At 41.3% G+C, this 21,002-nt stretch overlaps 1 protein-coding gene and 1 long non-coding RNA gene across 19 annotated transcripts in view; one reads left to right on the top strand and one right to left on the bottom strand.

Annotated features, from left to right (window-relative positions):
- LOC140201702 (alpha-(1,6)-fucosyltransferase) overlaps nucleotides 1-21,002 on the bottom strand; it is an 889,182-nt gene that overhangs the window by 240,910 nt on the left and 627,270 nt on the right. For 11 of the 16 annotated variants that reach the window (XM_072266344.1, XM_072266353.1, XM_072266324.1 and 8 more), the window contains one exon: nucleotides 3,278-3,358. The exons of the other annotated variants lie outside the window; for them this stretch is intronic. The gene's annotated coding sequence lies outside the window, so the exon portion shown is untranslated. The remainder of the gene's footprint in view (nucleotides 1-3,277; nucleotides 3,359-21,002) is intronic. 16 annotated transcript variants of the gene reach the window in all.
- LOC140201769 (uncharacterized) lies at nucleotides 12,963-19,115 on the top strand. 3 transcript variants are annotated; one of them, XR_011886957.1, is made up of 4 exons: nucleotides 12,963-13,117; nucleotides 16,425-16,749; nucleotides 18,015-18,122; nucleotides 18,871-19,115. It is a non-coding gene; the product is annotated as an uncharacterized lncRNA (long non-coding RNA). The 3 variants fall into 3 exon arrangements; XR_011886956.1 differs by lacking the exon at nucleotides 12,963-13,117 and adding an exon at nucleotides 18,589-18,608 and having other exon boundaries at nucleotides 15,842-16,749; XR_011886955.1 differs by lacking the exon at nucleotides 12,963-13,117 and having other exon boundaries at nucleotides 15,842-16,749.

Here is a 21,002-nt window from a genome sequence, read left to right as displayed (position 1 = left end):
TAGGGGGTACAAAGAAATAGCAGTGGAGTTGCCAATAGTTTTCATCAGTCCTTCTGGTGTAAGATACTACAAACATACCATTAATTCTGACTAAAGCTGGGAATGAATTAAATGCCATAATTATCAGTAGATAATTAGAAAAGGCTTAAGGATGAAAACACCCCTGGCTTATTTTGTAGGATCATTAAAGAAGTGATAACTGAGATCACGGCTGCATTGGTATTATTTCCCAAAAATCCTGAGATTGTGGAGCAGTGCCAGTAGATTGGTAAATAGCCCATGTGGTATCGCAACTCAAAAGGAGAGGAGGGTGTAAAGGGAGGGCAACTATAAGCCAATTAGCTTTGCATCTGTTATGCAAAAATGTTCGAAGCAATTATGAGCAAAGTAATAGAAGCACCTTTGCAAAAATTTCCACCTAATCAGTCAATATGGTCGCATAAAGGTGAAATTCTTTAACAGATTTGACAGTGTGGCTCCTGCCCATCCCACACATGAGCCATCTGTTGTCGGCCCCCAACCAACACATATTCCACTCTCCCCTCCTACCCCACCTCACAGTCCCCCACCCTGCTCTCATGACTATACCCCTTCCCCACACGAAACCACCAAGGTGGGCCTCACAGCTCTACAGGTGAGAAGACAGCTGAAACGTCTCAACCCAAGCAAGGCTGCAGGACCGGATGGTGTCAGTACCAGGGTGCTGAAAGCCTGTGCCCCTCAGCTATGTGGAGTACTTCGCCATGTATTCAACCTGAGTCTGAGGCTCCGGAGGGTTCCTGTATTGTGGAAGATATCCTGCCTTGTCCCTGTGCCGAAGACGCCACGCCTCAGCGGCCTCAATGACTACAGACCGGTGGCATTGACCTCCCACATCATAAAGACCCTGGAGAGACTTGTTCTGGAGCTGCTCCGGCCTATGTTCAGGCCACACTTAGATCCCCTCCAGTTCGCCAACCAGCCCGACTAGGAGTTGAGGATGCCATCATCTTCCTGCTGAACCGTGTCTACGCCCACTTGGACAAGCCAGCGAGCACTGTGAGGGTCATGTTTTTTGACTTCTCCAGTGCGTTCAACACCATCTGCCCTGCTCTGCTGGGGGAGAAGCTGACAGTGATGCAGGTGGATGCTTCCCTGGTATCATGGATTCTTGATTACCTGACTGGCAGACCACAGTACGTGTGCTTGTAACACTGTGTGTCCGACAGAGTGATCAGCAGCACTGGGGCTCCACAGGGGACCGTCTTGTCTCCCTTTCTCTTCACCATTTACACCTCGGACTTCAACTACTGCACGGAGTCTTGTCATCTTCAGAAGTTTTCTGATGATTCTGCCATAGTTGGATGCATCAGCAAGGAAGATGAGGCTGAGTACAGGGCTACGGTAGGAAACTTTGTCACATGGTGTGAGCAGAATTATCTGCAGCTTAATGTGAAAAAGACTAAGGAGCTGGTGGTGGACCTGAGGAGAGCTAAGGTACCGGTGACCCCTATTTCCATCCAGGGGGTCATTGTGGACATGGTGGAGGATTACAAATACCTGGGGATACGAACTGACAATAAACTGGACTGGTCAAAGAACACTGAGGCTGTCTACAAGAAGGGTCAGAGCCGTCTCTATTTCCTGAGGAGACTGAGGTCCTTTAACATCTGCCAGACGATGCTGAGGATGTTCTACGAGTCTGTGGTAGACAGTGCTATCATGTTTGCTGTTGTGTGCTGGGGCAGCAGGCTGAGGGTGGCAGACACCAACAGAATCAACAAACTGATTCATAAGGCCAGTGATGTTGTGGGGATGGAACTGGACTCTCTCATGGTGGTGTCTGAAAAGAGGATGCTGTCTAAGTTGCATGCCATCTTGGTCAATGTCTCCCATCCACTACATAATGTACTGGGTGGGCACAGGAGTACATTCAGCCAGAGACTCATTCCACCGAGATGCAGCACTGAGCGTCATAGGAAGTCATTCCTGCCTGTGGCCATCAAACTTTACAACTCCTCCCTTGGAGGGTCAGACATCCTGAGCTAATAGGCTGGTCCTGGACCTGGCATAATTTACATATTACTATTTAACTATTTATTAGTTATGGAGCAACTGTAACGAAAACCAATTTCCCCCAGGATTAATAAAGTATGATTATGACTATGACTAGTGCCTGATATTTCACTCAAGCTTTTTCTGAGCAAACCGGCACCGGAATACAGCTTGTCAACAAACATCCTACAATGTGCAGAATACCCATAAAGGAAACCACATCATCGCATCTGCCAATAGTTTCTGAACATAGATGATAACATTACATTATCTGTCCTAAAAGAGTCCACATCTGTGACTCCTAAAGTGACTCAGTGTTGCTCTATAATTAAATGTTTTCTACTTGTATTCTGCATTCTACACTTCCGTTACCATAAATAGTCCATGTTCACTTAATAAATTTCCAAGTACATGTGATAAAAATATCAGAATCTGAAAATCTAATTGCATATCAGATGATCCATGCTCTTCTGTCTCTGACTTCTCAGCTCACATCTAAATTCCTGGTAGGGGTTTCCTGTTTTAAATTCATTGGATAAATAACCCAAATCCCCCACCTCTTTGTTATTTGGGCCAGCAATGTAAAAAAACACTGAACAATAGAGTTCCTATTTAATGATGTCAGATTTTGTTCTGATAGCTACAATTCAATGCCATTCATCAAAACATCATTGATATTATCACTAACTCTGCATCTGCAAAAGAATGCACAATAGGTATCAATAATTGCACCACACACAAAAATTGCTGGTGAACGCAAAAGTTGATTGTACCCCTTCCTATAGATGCTGCCCGGCCTGCTGCGTTCACCAGCACTTTTTGTGTGTGTTGCTGAAATTTCTAGCATCTGCAGATTTCCTCGTGTTTGCATCAATAATTGGATTGTTATTTATTGACTGTATAGGCAATTAATTCAGTTATCCTTTGATTGCGTTCCTTAACTGTCATATGTTGTTATGACTCCCAATTAAAACAGGAACACAAAACTGTCGCTCTGTAATTTATGACCCTGGCAAAGTTGTCTCATTATATCATCCAAGCTTCTGACTGCTTTATTGAAAACCATTTCAGTCAGTAAACGTCACCAAGGTCCTTCATCTGCCGAAACGATGCCCCTGCATAGAGTGCATGGCGTATGTTTCATGATTAGTGCCTATTTCCACAACAGTACAAATTCAATAAACGATTTAATTTCTTCAAATTGTTTTGAATAAAATCTGTCCATCTAGCAGTGATCACTTGCCTGCAGAGACTCTGATTTCCAGGTTACTTCCAACATTGATAGCAGTATCCTTATCAGTAATGTTGATTAATTCCAATTGATCTTGGAAAGAAAAAAAATTGTAAAATAGATCGGTTTTTCACAAAATAAGGCTACTTTGAAGTTCAGTTCCTGCACCATTTGTTATTTTTCCTTAGAGAACTGATAAACAATGGAGTACTTTAAAACATGGTGACAAATCTGCAAAGACTGCTAGTAAAATCAAGTTCAACTTTATTGATATTCAACTGTATACGTGTTCACTGCCAAACGAAACAACGTTCCTCTGACCAAGGTGTATAAAACAGTACATATAACTCACATGCAAAACAAAGTATTATTACTACAAATAAATTAGCAAATATTAAACTATATTCCAGAAGATTGACATTTAGTATAAGGTGTATTTACCACACAGGTCAAAAAGTAAAAAATATAATGCTAATGACATGTGTAATGAGACCTGGGTGATGGCAGGGAGTTCAGTAGTCTCATAGCCTAGGGGTAGAAGCTGTTTCCTATCCTAACACTCTTTGTCCTAATGCTATCGTACTTTCTGCCTGATGAGAAGGCACAGAAGGGAGGGGTCACTGACAATGCTAAGGGCCCTGTGTACACAGTGCTCCTGATAAATATCTCTAATGGGTGGAAGGAAGACAGATTACCATGCTTTTTTCTTTTTTTCGGTGGCTCGCGCATAGAGTGCGTGTGTCAGTGTCAAAATCCTAAAAAGATCAGGTGACAGAGTGTAAAAGGAGTAGATCTGGGTAAGGCCAGTGTTTTTCTGGCTGCGCAGGCACAGGAAGTGTCGGTAACAGAGGCCTAAACTAGGCTGCAAATAAAAGGAAGGTAGGCTCAAACGGAGTGTGCTAGTGTTAGAATGAGAAGTCTTTGGCTCAACAGCAAAGGCACAGTTAAGAAGAGGCAAGCCATTTTTCTAGTACAGAGTAGTCAGCGTTTAATGCTCCTCTTGTCAGATGTGGGAATTCGGGGTATATGATGGTATCCCTGATGATGGCATCTGCAGGAAATGCTCCCAACTTCAGTGCCTGACTGACAGGGTCGAGGAGTTGGAGCTGGAGTTGAATGTTCTCAAGGTCATCTGGGAGGCTGAAGATATGATAGATAAGACTTTTGAAGAAGTGGTCACATCCAGAGTACAGGCTTCGGACAGTAGATGGGTGACCACCAAGAGAGGTAAAGAAATTAAGAAGTCAGTACAGGGTTTCCCTGTGGCCATTCCCCTCAGCAACATGCTTATTGCTTTGGATACCGCTGTGTGTTGACCCATCAGAGCATGGCAGCACCGTGGCTGGCTCAGAGGCTCAACAGGGAAGGGTAAAGTCAGGCAGTATGGTGGTTATAGGGGACAGAAAGGAAATTCTGTGGTCACAAAAGAGACACCAAGATGTTTCAGAGTGGCTGCAGGGTATTCTCAAGGGGGAGAGTGAACAGCCAGATGCCGCAGTGCATATTGGCACCAATGACATATGGGGAAAAGGGAAAGAGGTTGACGTAGTGAATATATAATTAGGAAAGAGGCTGGAGAAGGACCTCCAAGGTACTAATCTCCAGATTATTCCCGGTGCCACGGGCTAGTGCAGAGCATGGGTAAATGAGTGATTTCAGGGACAGTGCAGGGAACAGCGTTTCAAGTTCTTGGATCATGGGAACCTTTTCTGGGGAAGGGGTTACCTGTACAGGAGGGATGGGTTGCAATTTCACTGGAGGGGAACCAATTTCCTGGCCGGGAGGTTTGCTAATGCTACTTGGGAGAGTTTAAACAAGTTTTGTAGGGGGCTGGGATTTGGAGCACCAGGTCAATAAGGAAAGGATTGGAGCAGAAGGTAGATGTTAGGAAAAGTAGTGAAAGGCAAAAATTGAAATAACAGGTATGATGGGTCAGACAGTTCGAAGTGTGTATGTTTTAATGCTAGGAGTATAATGGGTAAGGGTGATGAACTTAGAACATGGATCAGTACTCATAAACAATGAAGTTGTGGCCATTACTGAAACTTGGTTGAGAGAGGAGCAAGGGGTGGGTTATTAACGTGCCAGGTTTTCGAAGTTTTAGAAAAGATAGAAAAGGAGGTGGGGGGGTGGAGTTGCACTACTAATCAGGGACAATATCATAGCTGAACTCAGGGGAATCTTAATGGAGGGGTCAGACCGAGTTCATTTGGGTAGAATTCAGGAACAGGAAGACTGCAATCACACTGATGGGATTGTACTACAGACACCCCCTCCCCAACAGCCACATAAAAGGGTTGTTGTCATGGGGATTTCAACTTTCCTAATATAAACTCAGATCTTCTTAGTGCAAGGGGTTTGAATAGGGCAGAATATATTAAGTGCATCCAGGAAGATTTCTTTAATCAATATGTGGACAGTCCAACAACAGGAGGGGCGATATAGCTCAGATGCAGATATGGGCAGAGAAATAGCAGATAGAGTTTAACCTGATGCTCCTAACTTTCCCCATGGAGAAGCCACTTATATGCAGTGAGAAATGGTCAGCCTGCGACTTCCAAATGTCCACAATCATCTCTTTGGGTTTTGGCCCGAAACATTGACTGCACTTTTTTCCATAGGTGCTGCCTGGCCTGCTGAGTTCCTCCAGCATTTTGTGTGTATTGCTCGGGTTACCAGCATCTGCAAATTTTCTCTTGTTCGTTATCTCTTTAGTCCTGTCCACATTGATCATTCTGGATTTCCATGAGCCAGTCAACAGGGATTGGAGGTGGAGATGGTAAGTAGCTTTAAATTCCTCGGCGCTATCATATCAGAGGATCTGTTCTATGACTAGCACCAAAGTGCCATCACAAATAGGCACAGCAGCACCTCTACTTTCTTAGAAGTTTGCACAGGTTCGTTATGTCATCTAAAACTTTGACAAACTTCTGTAGATACACAGTTGAGAGTGCCCTTATTGGCTGTGCTATGGCCTGGTGTAGAAACACCGGTGCCCAGGAACAGAAAGTGGTGGATGCAGCCCAGTTCATCACAGGCAAAGCCCTCTCTGCCATTGAGCACATTTACATGGAGTGCTGCCTTGAGAAATTAGCAACCATCATCAAGGACTCCAACTATCTAGGTCATGCTCTCTTCTTGCTACTACCATCGGTCCCATACCACCAGGTTCACAAACAGTTATTACACTACAACCATCAGGCTCCTGAACTGATGTAGATAACTTCAGTCACCACAACTCTGAACTTCTGCACAGTGGTTGTTTGCCAGTCTTTGTTCGTGCATAGTTTTTCATAAATTCTATTGTAATTCTTCATTTTTCTGTAAATGCCTGTGAGAAAATTAATTTCAAGGTAGTATAGTAAATTTTATTTTGACTTGGGGTTGTTGAAATGACTTTGATAAATCATCTTTTGCTTTTTCCATCTCTTACACAGATCAAGAATAAAATCTAATGTAATTGCAATAAAATTATCAACCTGAAATCACAGGAAAATACTACTGAATCTGCAAATTGTAGTTAGAGTAATGTGCAAAAGTCCTTTATATACACACACACACACACACACACACACACACATATATATATATATATATGTATGTGAGCACGTGGCCAAGTGGTTAAGGCATTGGACTAGCAACCTGAAGGCCGTGAGTTCGAGCCCCAGCTGAGGGAACGTGTTGTGTCCTTGAGCAAGGCACTTAATCACACATTGCTCTGCGACGACACTGGTGCCGAGCTGTATGGGTCCTAATGCCCTTCCCTTGGACAACATTGGTGTCGTGGAGACTTGCAGCATGGGCAACTGCTGGCCTTCCATACAACCTTGCCCAGGCCTGCGCCCTGGAAATTGAAGACTTTCCATGATCCCGCAAGACTAACGGATGCCTTACAGATTGTCTATAGCTAGGTTGTCTTAAACTTTTGCACAGTACTGCAGTAACTTTATGTATTGCATGTACTGCTGTCACACAAAAAAATTCATGACATACTGTATTTGAGTGATGATAAACCTGAATCTGATATGAGTCTCTATGGGGACTGAGAGTGGAAAGGGGGCAGAGAGAGGGGAATCATAGTTGGGAAAAGGGGAAGGGAGAGGGGAGGAAAGGGAATCACCAGAGAGACATTCTGTAGTGATCAATAAATCATTTGTTTGGAATCAAATTACCTTGCTTTGTGTCTCAGGCCTGCATCACCCAACCCCCTCCACTGCCCCAGCACACCTTCTCTGCCAGCTGCCCTATACCTTTCCCATGGTGTTCCACCCTTGCCACTCCCAATATCCTTTGCTCCTGCCAAATTTACAAACTCACTCTACTCCACGTTGATAAATACAGTACCATGCACACCTAATACTCCACATTGACAAACATAGTACTGTGCAAACCCAATACTCCACGTTGACAAATACAGTACTGTGCACACCCAATACTCCATGTTGACAAACATAGTACTGTGCACACTCAACACATTTGGAGGAGACTGTACCTGGTGACCCCAACGTTTACTCTTAACACTCAGTGTCCCGAGTTCTGGTAAACTTTAGTTTAAAAAAAATAGTCAAAGTTTCTTGCAGAGAAATTTAAGCATGTGAAAATATTCCACACACTAATCAGTAGAAGCCCAATGTATCCAGATGAGCAGGAGTGCAAATCCAAATGGTTTTCCTTTGCTGAACTTACATGCAGACTGAATGAACATGGTCAAGTGCCAGTGGTTATGGATTTTCTTTAAACACAGGAAACTGGTTATATAGAGGGTGAAATTTATAGGGAACATAGGGCAGTTTATGGCAAATAGACTACAATTACACATTGTAGTCAAGTGCAGGCAACACCTATACAATGTGGCCAATTTGTTGTCATTTGCTTGTAACTTTGAGTAAAGAAAAATTTTAGAGCAATCCAAAGGTGTTTAGGATCCCTGAAATTTAATACAGTGGGAAGGAAAGTACAAAGGCTAACTATGCTAAAACTCTGCTCTCGGATATCAATTGGCTTCATAAATTTGTAGTTTTTTGTCTACTGGCCAGCTGCTGAAGTGATAAATAAGTTGCATGAATAAAATTACACATATACTTTATTTTTACTGCATACATTACTCTCATATGCATTTAGATTAGAGACAGCTAACACTGTATGCATTTCACTGTATGTTTCAATGAGACAACATTATTTGTCTAGCATTTTGTAATGAGCTACATTGCAAGAATAAAAACTCAAATAATATGGTTTAATTGATTATAATTATGAATAATAACAGGAAAATGAACAATTTCAGAATTCACTGGGGGTATTAAATTGTTCCAGCATATGGCAATTAAACATTGTTGTTACTTAATGGGGTCATTAAAGAAGGAACCACACTTTTAGACTACTTCAACAAACATCTGGGAAATTGGTTTACATTTGCCATATGTACCAAGGTACAGTGAAAATAATTGTTTTCTGTTTTGTCCATACAGACCAATTCAGTATAAGTGTGTGCTGAGGTCATATCAAGTATTGAGCACAGAATAAAGCCACAGTACAGAGAAAGTGCAGTGCAATTGGTCAGCAAGGTGCAAGGTTACAAAGAGGTAAATTGTGAGACCAAGAATCCATCTTATCCTACTAGGAAAACATTCAATAATCTTATAACAGTGGGACTGCAGTGGGCAGAACAATTGCCATGTTAAGCTGCTCAGATAGGATACTTTATATAGTGCATTGATAAACATTAGTGAAGGCCACAGGGTATATGCCAGACTTCTTTAGCCTCCTGAGGAATCACAGACATTGAAGAACTTTCTCGGCTAAGGCAGGTAATTAGTGACGTTCACTCCAAGGAACTTGAAACTTGCAACCCTCTCAAACTCGACACTGTTGCTGTAACAGGAGCATGTGCACTGACCCTTTCTTGGAGTCAGTGACTAGCTGTTTTCTTTTGCTGACACTGAGAGAAAGATTGTTGTCATGACACCATGTCACTAGGCTTCCTGCACTCCAACTCAACATTATCTGAGATTGGCCCACTACGATGGTATCTTCTCCAAGCTTATAGATACTGTTAGTGCAGAATATGTATGTCCACACAGTCATGAGTGTACAGGGAGTTGGGTTGAGGGCTGAGGTCTCACCCTTGTGGGAATGATTGCCAGCATTGAGAATAATTGAATGACAATTAAGCTTAAAAGCTTTTGCTTGATGTGCGATGGAGAAATCATTGCATTCTACTGGATCTAAGAAAGGCAGGGAAGGACAAAGTGACTAACAATGATTATGAATAAACTGAAAACCAGTCGCAATGATGAGTTAGCTGGACTTATATAGGAAAATGTACAATTCAGATGTGAGACCTCATTTGGAGATACTGGCATCAGGCTTCATGACAGAGATGGAAGGGATCAGAAAATACAATGCTGCCACGGATGAGGGAGCTCAGTTATGAAGATGCAGCATGTTAGGAAAATGAAGACTGGTCTGTTTGGAAGAGGATTAGATTTATTTGACACTTGTACATCAAAACATTGAAACATACAGTGAAATCCATCGTTTGCATCAATGACCAACATGGCCCAAGGATACATTGGAGGCAGCCTGCAAGTGTTGCCATGCGTCTGCCATCAACACAGCATGGCCACAACTTGCTAACCCAAACCCGTATGTCTTTGGAATGAGGGAAGTAACCAGAGCACCCAGAGGAAACACACACAGTGACAGGAAGAACATAAAAACTGTTAAAGTGTTACACTAAATGCTACACTATCGCATCACCATGAAAAGAATGCGAAGAGGTTTGCAAGATGACAAGAGCTGTTGATGGTCTAGATAAAGTAAAGGGAGTCAGAAAGGTGACTGAGAAAAAGTAGAAGAGTGGGGTCAAACTAATTGATCTTTGAAAAGAAATTGATACAGGTATGTTCTGTAAATGTATATGAATCCTGGGACTGCAAAACTCTTGCCCCCACCTCCAAAAAACTAAACTGACTTCCCCAATTACTCCCTTTTCTCTTTTGAAAGGCTGTGTATTCCTACGAGAACCAACAAGCCACTTGAAGCAATGACCCTACCATCAAACCAATTATATTTAAACGGTGTCTCTAATATGAGAAACACAGCAAACAAAATAAATTGACGATGACAGTAAATCAAGAGATAAAATGAGAAGGGTCAAAAATAAACACACATTCCTGTTGCTCAAAACTCTTAAATCTAAATTATTTTCAACATAAGTCACTGCTCCATTGGAGGAAACAACAGCCATCAAAATCTGAAAATTGCAAGTTGAAGCAAGCACGATGATCATACCTCTTCAAAATAGTGCAATGGGTACTGGGGAAGCCTGTGCAAGTATAAAGAGTCTTGATTTAGTTGGTCAGCTGAACAATGGTAGTTCCAGCATTTCCACATGGGTACATCAGCCTGGGCGTTTGAGATGAAATCTCTGGAGTACGTTTTGACACCTCAGATGTCTGACTCTGAGTCAACACTGCTGCTGTGTCAATACCAAACCCAGATGCTGAACTCAAAATACACACTTTAATATATTAAAGGAAAGAGAACAAAGTTGGAAATTTTTCAGAGCTAAATTTCGAAGATCAGATCATCAGGAGCTGAAGGCAGATCAGTGAACAAACAGAAAATAAAATGCTGGAGATAGTCAGGAGCCAATGCAGCACCTGTAAAGCAGGAAGCCGAGTCCATGCTTCAGGTCAGGCTATTCAGATCTAGACAAAGTTGGAGAGTAAGCATATTACAGAAACAAGAGCAAAGAAACAAAGGGCAATCTAGGGATCAGTGAAAACTGAAAATGCACAAGGCAGCAGAATCGGAGTACATGGCTCTGCAAAGATTGTGGAGAGCACCATGAAATCAATTTCAGTGTACAAGAAAAATATGAAATTAAAATAATCTGCTGGAAGTGGATAAAAGCCACAGCTGTTAAAAGTTTGTACGAGAAAATGTATTTATTGCAAAATATAAAAGTTGCTGAACTTCAAAATATTAAATTTTGCAGATAAAATTTTATTTTCTTTTAAAGGTATTAAGTTTCTGTCCTCTGCATCAGGATAAATGTAGCCATTAGAAGCTTCCTGTTCTCATTATCTTACAGAAAGTGTAAATGCAGTGTCAGCCGGAAGACTATCAAAGCTGTTTTTAACAGTCTGCCAGCATTTGATTCAGGATCTAGTGTCCCACTGCATCTCATGCTACTTTTGCCCATGTGCTACAAAGGTAGAACTCACACAAACCACCCTGTACCAACATGCAGTCAATTAATGTGGGACCTCACAAAACTATGTAACCTTCCAGCACAATAGAGGTCCTTGTTCTGTCATGCTGATGTCAGAATCATTGCAAATTAGTTTTCCACTATACTTCTATCTACTTTAATCCAACAACTTTGTTGAAGCTCTTATCCACATTATGTTATTGCCCATTTGGCCTTGACTTTGATCTTATAGGTATCTAAAAACTACTAAAAAGTTCCAATGCCAAAGTATAAACACAGGCCAACCCCCTTTCATCATTTAACCCTCTACTTCCTGATTGCTATTGTTTTTTGGATAAACAACACCTTAATTTGGAAATCCTTAAAATTATTTTAAAATCCCTCTCATTCCTTGCCATCCTATCAGTGACCATCTCTTTAAAAACAAGATATTTGTATTATTCCAGAAATTCTTTAGCTGCCATGTCTTCATCTATCATCTTATTAAGCTGTAGAATTTAGGACATAAGACAATCAAAATGCTTCTTCACCTCTTTACAAGTCTAACATCGAACTTTGATCAAACTTTTAACCGCATGTTCTAATATTCTCTTATAAAGCTTGGTACCAAATTGTGTCAGATCATGATCAAGAAGCTGACTGAAAGCTTGGCTACAATAAAGGCATAACATAGAGGTGTGTGAACTGTAACTTTACCTGAAAGAACTGAGCAAATTATGTTATATCTTTGAGACATGATTGTACCAACTACTGCTGCCCTGTTAATTGGTCTGCTTCTGTTATTTGCCTTTCTAAGCAGCAACACTTACAAGGTTTCTGACGCTGCAAAATGTACACATCTTCATTATTGTCATATATCGAATTGTCTTTAAAAAGGTGCATCCAGGAAGGTTTCTTAAATCAACATATAGATAGTCCAATAAGAAGAGGGATCATACTGGACTGGGAATTGGGATATGAGCCTGGCCAGGTGACTGTCCATTCAGTATCTGATGCTGGTTTAAGATGGCGCTGATGAATCTCAGTAATTTCTGACAGGTGGCCAATGAAACAAGGAAAACAACAAAATACTTTGTTAATCATTCTTTTTCTGGTAAATGATCACAAGCAATAGTCTGTATCTTCCGTTTAAATTTGGAGGCAATTCGATACGACAAAACTGAGCCGAAGCAAGTGTTACGAATCCCTAGGTTTCCTTTGCTGTGGCCTGTCACTTTAAGAGAGTGCCTGAGTGAGGCAGGGCTAACAATGACGTCAGGTGGCAGCTTTCTCAGCTCACTTCTGACTTTTACGGGGAGGAAGAGGGAGGAGGAGGGGGAAGAGGGAGGAGGAGGGGGAAGAGGGAGTAGGGAGGGGGAGGAGGGGAAGAAGGAGTAGGGAGGGGGAGGGGGGAAGGAGTGGGGAGGGGGGAGGGGGAGCGGAAGAGGGGGAGGGGAGGGGGAGGGACAGAGGGGGGAAACTGTCAGTTGGAATGAGAGAGACAGAACAGCTGCTCTCGTAGTCTGAGTAAGACTTGGATTTAAGAACTGCCGGGGCAAGATTTGCGCCAGAATGTGTGTCTGTTACTTCGTATAATCCAAAGGAGTGGATTTAGGAATGTCCTGTGGGACCACTCAAAGTTAAACCTTGCCTGGGTATGTCATGTGGTAATCACTTGAAGATGACATTGCTGTGACAGGTCACTTTGGTGATATATCTAAGTGGACTTTGGATCGATTCAACAGACAAGATCTTCGACAACAGTTTGCGTTGGCCTGTGGAATTCGACATAATTGCCAACTCTCTACATTTACCCTGGATTACAAATATCTCTGTCCCATAATTTATTCCAAAGTGTCTGAACCCGATGTTTCGATGGTGATTTAAGCACCAGTCTGCATCAGAAATGTCAGGTATAGGCTGAATCGAGGTGGCAGAGTCCATGCCCCAGAGTCTATCAAAGCTACTGAACCAATGTTTGGATGACAATTTAAGCACCAGAGAAGATTGAAAAGATCAGAGTGTCAGGGCCTGAGCCAAAGGACAGGGTGGTTCAGCTTAATGCTCTGCAATGTTTATTCGGCTCTGCGCTGAACTAAGAGTCTGGGGACTCTTGGTGGACTATTGTTCAGAACGCTATTTGCTTACAGTTATTGTTTGCATGATCTCTTTTCTCTGCACATTGGGTACTTGACAGTCTTTTTTAAAAATGTGTTCTTTGGGGTTTCTTTGCTTCGAGGCTGCCTGTTAGGAGATGAATCTCAAAGTTGTATAATGTAAACATACCTTGATAATGAATGTACTTTGAACTTTTGAGTTTTGAAGTTTGAGTTAGGGAACAGTGATTCTAAGTTTTAAAATAGCTATAGATAAGGATAAGTATGGATCTTGCAGGGAGTATTTAATTGGAGCAGGGCAAATTAAGAGTGTATTCAGCAAGAACTAAGGAGAGTTCATTGGTTACAGCCTTTGAGCAAGTCCAAAGTGAACATGTACAGGGGGTTGAAAGGCCATGTGCACAGATAACATGACAGGTATATTCCAGTAAGAGGGGAGGACAAGGATGGCAAGGGAACTTTGGAAATCATGAGAGGTGAGGATTTAGTCAAAGTAAGTTTGAGGAAGAGAAAAGCAGAGCCCTTCAGGATCTTCAAGAAACCTGAAAAGAACTCAAGAAGGGAATTAGGAAAGTCATGAGGGCCATTAAAATCCTTTGGCAAGTAGGATTAAAAAGAATCCCTGGATATTCTATACATACATCAAGAACAAAAGGATAACTATGTAGCAGACAGAACCATTTAAGGGTAAAGGAGGAACATATGCTTGGAGGTGGAAATGAAAAATTAGATATTTAGGAGGTGAGGTCCACAATGACTTATTTGCATCAACATTTACCAAGGCTTTGGATGAAATCAGTGTGCTGATTCGCTCAGGCATTTCTAGATAAAGGAGGAGGTAGTGTTAAGTCTCTTAATGAATAAATCGCCTGGAAAATGCATAATAATCCAACTGAAGACTAATTAATGAACTATTAAGGGTCAACCTGACTTGCTTGCTTTTATAATCAGTTTCCATGATAATTTAAACTGTTCTATAGAATATCCTGTTCCCAATACCATTTTCAAAACCTTTGTGAATAACCAACCCCAAATGTTTCTTAAACTAAAGATTATTAAGACAATTCTTATTTCACCATGTTGTTTCTGTTAAATTGAATCACTTCTCAGTTACTCATAGTTAGTTGCATCTGTCATGTACAGTGGTGTTAGAAAGTTTGTGAACCCTTGAGCATTTTCTCTATTTCTGTACAGATATGACCAAAAATGTGATCAGATCATCATGTAAGTCCTAAAACTAGATAAAGACAATCCAATTAAAAATAATACAAAAATTATACTTGTTCATTTATTTATTAAGAAAAATAATCAAATATTACATGTATTTGTTGGAAAAAGTATGTGAACCTTTGCTCTCAGTAACCGGTGTAACCCACTTGTACAGCACTAACTTCAACCAAACACTTCCGGTAACTGTTGCTCAGTCTAGCACATCAGCTTAGAGGAATTTTAGACCATTCCTCCATTCAAAACTGTTCCTGTTACAGCAATAATTCTGGGATACCTTGCATGAACAGCCCTTTTCAGGTCAGTCCACAGCATCTCAATTGGGTTAAGATCTGGATTTTAACTTGGCCATTTCAAAACACAAACTTTCTTCTTTTTAAACCATTCTGTTGTTGATTTAATCTTGTGTTTCAGATCATTGTCTTGTTGCATTATCCGACTTCGATTAAGCTTCAGGTGATGGACTGCTACCCTGGAATTCTCCTGTAAAAGGTCTTGATACAATTTTGAATTCATTATTCCCTCAACGATTACAAGCTATCCAGGCCCTGAGGCAGCAAAGTAACTCTAAACCATGATACTCCGCCCACCATGCTTCATAGTTGGGATGAGGTTTTGGTGTTGGTGTGCAGAGCTCTTCTCCCTCCAAACATAGCAGTGTATGCATTTCTGCAAAAAAGTTCAACTTTTGTCTCATCTGTCCACAGAATATCAACCCAAAAGTATTGTGGAACATCAATGTGGTCTGTGTAAACTTGAAACCTGCAGCATTTTTTTTTCCTGAGAGGAGTGCTTTTCACCATGGTAACCTTCCATGAACACCATTTTTGTTCAGTGTTTTTCTTATAGTGGGCACATGAATAAAGACTTTAGCAAATGAAGGTCTTTTGCTGTTACACTTGGGTTCTTTTTCACCTCCTTCAGCATTGCACATTGTGGTCTTGGTGCAAACTTTGTATGGCACCCACTCCCAGGGAGAGTAGCAACAGTACCGAGTTTCCTCCATTTGCAGACAATTTCTCTCTGTGGACTGATGAACACATAGGTCTTTTGAATTCTTTTTTAGCCTTTTCCAGCTTGATGCATCTCTACAATTCTTCTTCTACAGTCCTCTGAAAGATCAGGGCACTGTGCATATAAACAGATCTTTCTTGAGAAGAGCAGGCTCTGTCAGTAACCTGATTTTGTGTGTCCTTTTTAAAGGGCAGGGCATTCCTACATCCAACACCTCCAATCTCATCTCATTGAATGGAACGCCTGACTCCAAATAGCTTTTGTAGATGGTGTTACCCCTAAGGTTCACATACTTTTTTGAACCTAAACTGTGATTGTTTATATGGCGTACTCAGTAATGATGGGAAGAAGTACAATTGTTTGTGTGTTATTGACTCAGGCAGATTGTGTTTGTCTATTATTAGATGAAGATCAGACCACATTTTATGAGTATTTAATGCAGAAAACCAGGTAATTGGAAAGGATTTACCAAATTTTTCATGCGACTGTATGTGGCATTTCAACCGTTTATTTCTATCCTCCTTGTCTGCCACATCCTGTTCACCAGTTACCAATTTTTTGCAACTTGCAGTCAGTAGGAAACAAAGTGTTCATTATTTTTCAGAGCCATCGAAAAATGTCTTCAATGCCAGTCATTCAAGGCATTAGGAAAGAACAATATATGCTTCACTGGATCGACAGCCTGGGTGAAGAGAATACAAAGCCGCTTGAACACTTAAACAGTCAGAGGAAAGAATCAATACAATGTGGTTAATGTTAACACAGAAAGGATCAAGGAGGAGCAACATAATCTCCTGGAGAAAACTCAGTGGGTCAAGCAGTGAGAGAAATAAATTGTTTTGGATTGAAACCCTGCATCAGGACTGAGAAGGAGAAGTGAGATGGTCGGCACTGAGAGGGGAAGAAGACTGGCAAGAAAAGATTCTGAGGTGATTCGTGTACTGGAGAGGGGTGTAAGATAACAGGCAGGTAGTGTCAAGCCCTGCAGGTGGTGAACAGGGTGGAGTTGGCAGGTGAATGACAGATGGAGGCAGACAAAGAAAGAAGAGGGGAAAAAAACACCAGATAGACCAGGTGTGGGGGAGGGGAAGATTGCAGATGGGACACAGCTGCTGGAGGCCATAAACAGGAAAAAAGTGCTTTCAGAATTGAATTTGGTGAGAATAAGAACAGTAGAGGAGAAAGGAGAGGTGAAAATGGTTAGAACCAGCTCGGGGATGGGTTACCATTCCTTAACCAACTGAATTCCTCCAGCAGATTGTATGCTGGTCTAGCTTCCAGCATCTGCAGTCTCTTGTGTCTCGAGGTATTAATTTGGATATTAACTAAATATAAAAATACATACAAAGAGGGCTTGGGGAAGAAAAGGAGAAAAAGAGAGAAAGAAGACAGAGTGAAATAAAATTGGTGGATATCTACTGAATATCTAGTGGGTATTGGTAAGATATTTTACATGGTGTACAGTAGTTCCCAAACTTTTTTGGTTACTGCCCCCCTTGGCTCTCAGCTCACACCCCACACCCCAGCATTCCCCTTTCTCTTTCTGGCCATTACATAAAACTATAAATAATTTTGATTTACGCTGCACAGTGAAAAAAACAGGAACTGCAAATTCAAAGCAGTGACAATTAATTGCTAAAATTATTCAAATCTATTAGAAGCTATAAATACAATTATTTCTTTATTTATTTATAATAAAAACAATTTTCATCAACAAATTTTGACTGAACATTAGTAGTCCAACTATTCACTACTTCATTGCTTCTTCACCTATCAAGGAGACGGATAGGCTTGGTGCAGTGATACCAGCTTCTCAACGTCAGGCTGAATGTTACTCAGGAGTCTTCGATCCCCATCTTCAGTAATTTGCAGTCTGTTTCATTGCTCTGAAACAAGTTGGGTGACTGTACTAATCCATGCTCAGCTAAGTATGATGTCGGAAATGGATTAAAGAACATCTTGACTTTTTTCCATAGTGCAGTATAGCGTTCAGAGATTTCTTTCTGCAACAACAAGTCTTAATATGATATTTTGAACTTTGGCTTCAGCTCAGAGTTATTTTGTAGTGAGATTAGTTCTTCTTCCATCCTTCCTGTTAATTTTTCACAAAAAGTGTTCAGGAATGAATTTATTACCAAGCTGGAATTTGGATCGAAAGAAGATCTTAAATCTCTTTCACATGTATTTATTGCAGGTTGCCCAGGTGGGCACAGCTAATTTGAAGATCATCACCTGTCATTCTTTCTTTCTCTTCCACCTTTGAGAGGCTTGGAAATTGGAAAAGTTCGCGGCAGTGAATAAGGTAAACTTGGACAGAAGTTAAGATTCACATAATTTCCTTGTAATTGAAGACCAATTTCATTAAACTTTGTGAATAATTCTGACAAATAAGCAAAGTCACACTTAATATTCATGAGTTGATTATTGAAAGAAGCATCCAAATCTTCAAAGAAATTTATCACAGTTTCAAAAAGTGCATAAAGGCATCTCAGACAATTTCCTTTTGAGAGCCGCCTGACTGCTGTGTGTGAGAGCAAGCATTCAAACCGTTCATCAATCTGAATAAAAAGATCTCCAAATAGTCAAGATCTAAGACCATGGGGTCTGATTTTATTTACTGCTGTGATAATCTTATGATTTGTTCAGCTGATCACTTAGGATTTTTGCTACAAGATATTTTCAGTGAATAACACAGTGAATGGTAAATATGTTAGGTACTACTTTTTTCAAGAAAGTAATAACTCCAAAATGGCATCCTGTCATTGCAGGTACCCCATCTGTTGCACAGGTAAGAATGTTGGTGAACAGAAGGTTCTTCTCTTTGAAAAATCACTCAACAGCCCGAAATATTGATTCCCTCTTTTCTCATCCCCTGGCAAATAACAACCCTTGAATCATGCTTTCCATCTTTTATGAAGTGATAATAACTAAGAAAGAAAGATTATTTGCAGTTGACTTATCCAACTGCAGCACAAATTCTATTGTTCTAAGTATGTTGCACAATATGTCTTCCACATTCTCAGACATCTCATATATTTGTCTTTGAACAGAGTTGTTGCAGAGCGGAATTACTTCCATTATTTGATCTGGAGACAAGCAAAACCATTCTCAGAATCTTCCTTACTGCTGGAAGAATCAGTTCTCCTTCGATTGTATGGAGCTTTCCAGATTTAGCAATGAACAATGAAATGTTATATGAAGCACGCAAACCATCACTGTTGTGTCGTGAAGTGCTGGCAAACGTGTTTTGAAGTGTATTATGTTTCTTAAAGGTTCATGAAGTGACTGAAAATAAACCAGGTTCTTGTTAGTTTATCAGAGTGTATTCTCATCAAATGTTTAAACAGCCTGGACAATTTAATTGTCTCACTTGAAAAAATGTTTAAAGACAACAGACACATAAGCTGCTGTTGATTTCCTGGTGCTGGTACAAATACTTATTTTAGATACTCCCCACTACATTGTCAAACACTTCTTTTTCGTTTGATCTGTTTCTGCCACTTTCATTAAGGATTAATGTCCACAGTCAATCACCTATTGTTTAAGTCCAAACTCAAGCACTGCGATCAATAAAGGGGAAAGCTAGGACATCATAATAGTTCAGGCCAAATCTGACTCTGCCTGAAGGTACATAAAATGGGGCAGCGATACCTTGGTTGGGCTGTGGCTAGAGAAATGCGGTCAAGGCCATTTGAAAGGGAAGATTCTGAATTTTACCCCATTGAATACAATACCCTAATTCTCAGGAACTGTGTCACTGCATGATTAGAGTATGGAAATCATACTAGCTAATATTGTACTACAGTAGTGAATGGCAATAATGCGTGGACTGGTCTAGAAATTACGTAATTTCATCAGTCCAGATTTTTCATGATACGTCAAGTACAGAAATGTCATATTGATTTTCAGCAACTATAAAGCGCTTTGAGCAAAGGCTCAGAGAATGGCGAGTTACCAAGAGATGAGATGACTACGTGATCATTGTAATCAATTATGAGATCAACTGCCTATAATATATAATTCATTTCTTATATTAAGCCTGTAATCCCTTGCTACTGAGCACTCCCCCCAACTGTCCCCTTTGTTTTTTTATCACCCCCTTAGAAACTTCCGCTGCCCCAAGAGGGGTGATATTGCCCACTATTCCAGACCATTGGTGTACATCATTCCCTGTGTTTCTTCATTTGAGTTAGACAGATGCTGATTATGATCCTCTACACATTTCAAAAATTCTTCACCTTGAAAGGCAGGTATTAAAGGCAATGGAGTTGAGGTCACAGGGAGCCTGGATGAAATGGGATCTTCCCAAGCGCAAGATCACTTGGGCAGAGCTTTGGAGGCTGGAGCCCTTCTACATTTCTTTCCTCCTGCGGCCCGTGTATGATACCATCACAGTTGCAAACATGGGGGCTGACAGAGAGCCCTAATGGCAAGCTTTGTAGTCAGTAAGGTTCAGTGTCACACATACTGTCAGGATGCAAAACAGCTTGAACACATGGACGGTATAGCTGGCAGCACGACAAGGTCCTGCTGTCCCTTGCTGACACACTGGAGTGGCAGAGGTGTAAAAAGAGACCAGCTGGCAGACAGGCAAACAGGGCAGTCATTTTCATCAAGGAGAGGGCCACGCTAGTCATATCAAAGAGGCCTAAATTTAATCTGCTGCAAGCTGCCAAATCATGGGAGAAGAGGGTCATTGTGGGGAGGAAGCTGCAGTTCCCGGAGGTGGTACAAACCACACTTTGACCAGATATCGTACTGTGGTCCACCAAAGACAAGAAAATCATCCTGGTGGAGCCCACAGTACCATGGGAGGAAGAATGTGAGGAGGCTCATGAGAGGAAGGCCCTGAAGTACCAGTCCTTAGTCCAGGAGTGCAGGGACAAAGGACGGCAGACGTGGCTATTTCCCGCGGAGATCGGCTCTAGAGGGTTCCTGGCAAGGTCAGCATGGAGGTTGCTCTCTATGCTGGGCCTTGATGAAAAGAACCAGAACCAAGCAGCTCGCAGGATGGGGGAGGAAGCAGAAAGAGCCTCTTGCTGGATATGGAGCAAGCGAGAGGAGTTGAGGTGGAACTCGGAAGCAGATGGGCAATGACTTGGCCACCACTGCCGACCCAACAACTGGAGAGTGTAGTTGTTAAGGGATGAAACACTTTATGAAGGCTGGGAACCACATGACG

This window comes from Mobula birostris, chromosome 1 (assembly GCF_030028105.1).
Source record: "Mobula birostris isolate sMobBir1 chromosome 1, sMobBir1.hap1, whole genome shotgun sequence".
In the NCBI taxonomy this organism is placed as follows: Eukaryota; Metazoa; Chordata; class Chondrichthyes; order Myliobatiformes; family Myliobatidae; genus Mobula; species Mobula birostris.
This window is presented reverse-complemented; position numbering and strand designations above follow the sequence as displayed.